The sequence below is a fragment of the Adiantum capillus-veneris genome, chromosome 11 (genome assembly GCF_014529385.1).
Source record: "Adiantum capillus-veneris isolate H3 chromosome 11, ASM1452938v2, whole genome shotgun sequence".
Lineage (NCBI taxonomy): Eukaryota > Viridiplantae > Streptophyta > Polypodiopsida > Polypodiales > Pteridaceae > Adiantum > Adiantum capillus-veneris.
In genome coordinates this window covers 85,498,469-85,503,492 of record NC_140941.1, presented here as the reverse complement: position 1 = coordinate 85,503,492, position 5,024 = coordinate 85,498,469, and positions in this window count along the sequence as shown.

Sequence of the window (5,024 nt, the reverse complement as noted above, 5' to 3'; positions counted from 1 at the left end):
CACTAATGGTTGGCTAGTGCAGAACATGGTTTAGTACTTGGCTTGATTGACATGCATTGGGTTTGAGAGTTACATTGATGATACGTTCATGCTTGATCGAGACATGTTGTGCTTGGACTTGGTCTACTTGTAAATTTAAGTGCTTAAATTGAATTAAAAATCATTGGAAAGCACTACAATCTGGGTTTCTTGAATAATCAAAAGAGAGCATTTTGGGGTTGTGGTTGATCATGCCATTTTTAGTGCTTACTTTAAATTATCAAATGCTTAAGAGCACTAATGAGTTAAGTTGTTTTGAAGAGTTGTGGCAGGAGTGTGATTTCATTCATCCAAGGAGGGGTCATCATTGCAATATTGCAAAATTTGGCTAATTAGAGCCATTTCAATTGATTGGATTAAAAGTTGTGTACATGCTAGCTCATGGATTTATCAAAAGTTTAAAAATTTTCATTTTGAGTTAGTATTTACCCAAATTTTTTTAAGCTTTCAAGTACAAATTTGGCTATTGAGATCCATTCATTTTCATTTCATCAAGTTCCATTCATCTCTAGCTCATAGCATGCTCTAAAATTGTAGAATTTCATGAGCTAGTTGTTAGCCAATTTTTTTAAAAGCTTTAAATTGTAAAATTAGTCTTTGAAGAGCCACTTCATTTCATTCAAAAGTTGCATTATTTTCAGCTCTTGGCTTGTTTTTTCCATTATTCATTGAGCTAGAAATTAATCAAACTTTTGAATCATGCATGAGAGGTTGTAAGAATTGCAAAATTCGTTTATGTAGAAGCTCATTTTTATCTCTCTCATTGTTGTTATGTATGCAAATATTTGCTACTTTAGAGCATCATGTGCATATAACCAAAGGCATTTTTTTCCCTTGGGTTTTTTCCCTTTGGCAAATTTGGGTATGCAAGACCTTCGCATTAGGTTTTCATTAATGTTTCTTGTGTGCTTTTGGCTTTCAATAATTGTCTTTTGTAGCTTATGTTTACACTTAGCTTCAAAAAGCTTGGATTGTAATAAAAGATCAAGAGACTTCTCTACACAAGGGATGCTTGCTCAAGGATGCACAAAGAGCATGAATAGGTGTAATCCTTCCATGATTTTTCTCTTGTTCATCTCTCCATTCTCTTGCTTGGTTTAAGTGAAATTTTGCTTCTAAGCTATGGTTTTTTCATGTTCAAAAGCTAGGCATACTAAAGTTTCAACACTTTGCTTTGTGAAAATTAACTCATCAAAAAATTAGATTTTATGTGTGCTAATCATAGGAAATTGTCCTTGACCTTAGGTTAATGTAGGTTCATTTCTCATTAGTCCTAGACTTTTAGTGATAGTCTTAATACTCCATTTATTTTTAACATGACCTAGAGCTATGATTAGGCTTTAGTCCTTTAGTCCAATTTCCATTAGCATCTCATCTTGGAAGCAATAAAAATGTGCTAAAAAATGAATCAATGAAGCAAAAAAGTGTCGAGAAAAAAGTAGCAAAAATGCTACTAGAGACGTGAAAAAAAAAATATACGTTATGTTGTGCCTATGTGAGGCCTAGCACCTTATTAGCACTTGGCAGGCGAGGGGAATCACCTTGGCTCGCTTGGTCAAGGCCCTAAACCGATGCCCTGGGCTGATAGGGGTTAGTCGTCACCTTGGTAGGCTAGTAGAATTTTGGAACACCTTCTTGAGGGTTCAAGGAGCTGAGAGTCGCACCTAGACTTGCCTTGGGGTGGTAGCCTTGTGATTGTGCTTTACTTTTTTCAATGAATGACAAAAACAAAACTTCCATGAGCTTCAAAAAGCTTTGACAATGTACTAATAGATTAAGAGCTTTTTTATAGCCCGTAGACATGATAGACTTGAATGATTTATTAAGATTGTTCGCATAGTTTTTAGGCTAGTAGGTTTATGAACTTGCATTAGACTAGGGTCATAATTGATTGCTTGTGTTTCATGCATAAAACTGAAATTTCAAGTGATTTAATCTTCACAATAGTTTAGGTGTCTTTTTTGCTTTATGTTGTCTAGTTTTTGACTATGATTGACCCATCTTTTAGAAGCAAAAAATCACTTTGCATGATTATTCATTTGTGCTTCTTGTTTTGTTCATTCTTGGTGGCCTTTGATGCTCATTACTTGTTCCTTCTTATGTTTTGCAGCTCAATATTTCTTCCATGGACTTGCTTTGTACCATGTCACCGTGTCTTGCTTCACCAACACACGAGGACATGCGCCAAATTAGAAGGGGGGAATGTTGGCAGCGGTTAACACAGGCTACACCAATTATACACCAAGCTATAGATGTGCTATAGTGCACAATATTTCATTTTCATTGTATAGGGCCTTGGGCTCATTTAGGAGTTCCAAAGTTGTATAAGTCTACCTGCTAAAGAGCTCAACTTTATCCCATAGTTGAAGGGTTTGAAGCCCAAAGCTATAAAAGAGCCCTATGCTTAATGAGAAGTCATTCTTGGGTGAGCTCTTCTCTTTGTAGAGTGGATGGTCATGAGGCTCATGGGCTTTCCATGCCCATGTAGCTCTTGATTTCTAATAATCAATTACACTTTCTTTCTTATTAGTCTTCTTTGTTTGATTATGTGGAGTGAGATTGTATTAGTGTGATGGTAGATCTCTAATCCCGTTTTTGAGTTTATCTATTCTATCCACACCATTGGCCATGGTGTGTGAGGGCTATGCCTTCCTTCTCTTCATCTCTCTCTACAAGGTGTGCGGTTAGTGTGTGTGCATACGTAGTCGCATTGAGGCATTGTGCCGGAATGGATACACTAATGTGGAGTAGGTATGTTAATTGCATGCTTGTGTAGTTGTGTGATTAAGAGTTGTGAATAGAGTGATTGATGTGAGAGGTTAATTTCAACCACATGATTGTGTGCAAGTGATTAGGAAGTAGGAATGTGTGGTTGATTAGAGGAAGCCCTTTCCATGGCTTCTCTCTATGATGAGTAGAAGCATCCCTTGAATCCTCTATGTCTATACATCCTAGGCTCGTGCTTCCATGCCCTAGCCGGGTTGCCGGATCCATGGATTTGATAATTTTGTGTGGACTGCGATTAGTTCGTGCTACAACGCCTCCCTACAATTGTTTTGAGGTATTAATAAACTCTCCTTTACAAATATCTTTGGATCAGTTATTATGTATGGTTCCAACCTTCAAACAAAAGTTGTTGAATAGATTGTTATCAAGAGAGTCTCCAATTTTGACAAATCATACACTTGAGACTGCTATGAACAATGTTGATCTAGCAGATGTGAACTTTGTGGTTCCAGTTATTAAGGTGGTGTTTTAGAGCACCTTGTTTGAAGAAGTGTTGCTGGATGGAGGATCTGGAGTCAACATAGTGGCTGAGTCTATCTATTATAAAATGAAGTTGGGTAAATTGGAGCCAGCACCATCCTAGGTGAAGATGGCAGATCAGAGGAGAGTTCAACCCTTAGGAATTCTGAGGCACCAAGCTATTTATATTGTAGGTATTAGATTTCATGTGAATTTTGTTGTGTTGAAGATGGAGAAGGGTAATACCTCCTATGATATGTTGTTGGGAAGGCCATGGTTCAGATTGGCTAAGTCAAGCAGGATTGGGGAGGGAATGAAGTTGTTATCAAGAAAGGGAAGCAGGCAATTGCAATCCCTATGTTGGGAAGAAAGAATATTCCTTGTAAGGAAATACCATTGTATGCTCAAACAATTAATTTGGCAAAAGAAGTGGTAGATGATGAAGAAGAAGCATTCTTAAGAGCCAATACAACCATTGCACCAGTCTTTGAAGTTGATGTTGAAGGTATCTTGCAGAAAGAAGCAAAGGTAGAATTGGAGAATTTCTAATTTAGTACCAAGACAGACAATTGAGGGATCAAAATTGGTGCAGATAGTGGATCAGAATTTGGTTCCTCATCCAAAGGAGGCTTTACAGCAGGAGGAAAAGGAAGCAAGGGATTTGGCTAAAAAGATTTACAGTAAAAGATTTGGAGGATCAGCTAGAGTCAAGAAAGATGAACTAAAGGACCTCAATTTGGGTACTGAAGAGGATCCCAAGATTGTTGAGGTCAGTATTCATGTGGATGGACAGTTTTTACATGAGTTGTTTCAGTTGTTGAAGGAGTATAAAGATGTTGTTGCATGGGACTATTCTGAGGTGAAGGGTATAGATCCTGATTTGCATCAGCATCATAATAATTTGAAGAAGGATACAGTTCCAATTTTGCAACAGAGGTATAGAATGAATCCCAACATTGCAGCACATGTTAAACAGGAGATTGATAAGCTATTAGTTGTTGGATTTATCAAACCAATTCATGAGGTTACATGGTTGTCACGAATCATTGTGGTGCCCAAAAAGAATGGAAAAATATGAGTTTGTGTTGATTACAGAAAGTTGAATGAAGCCACTATTACAGATCCTTTCCTAATGCCATTTTGTGATGCTATATTGGATGTTGTATCAGAAAATGAAATGTATAGCCTTTTGGATGGTTTTTCTTTTATAACTGAGTGGGGTGCTTTTGCATCTACATTGACAAATTTTGGCCTTAAAAATGGACCACCATCATTCAACTTTACAGCATACAAAACATTTGAACCATATTTGCAGGATTTCATGAGAGTCTTTGTGGATGATTTTTCAGTATTTGGAAAGAAGGAACTCCATTTACAACATTTAAAGTTGTGTTGAGTCAAAGATGTCGACAATTTAGAATGTGTCTTAATCCTTTCAAGAGTGTCATTGCTGTCAAGAGTGGTGTACTTTTAGGTCATGTGGTTTCTTATGAAGAGATGTCCATTGATGAGAAGAAGATTGAAGTTATTAAAGTAGCAAAAGCTCCAGAGAATGTAAAGGAAGTCAGTAGGTTTGTTGGCCAGGTGAAATGGCATGCTAGATATGTCAGATATTTAGCAAATGTTTGTATGCCTCTAACTCATTTAACAAAGAATAATGTACCTTTTGTGTGGGATGAACCTCAAAAGAATTCCTTCCAGATGTTAAAGAAAATGCTTTTTGTAGCACCAATATTACA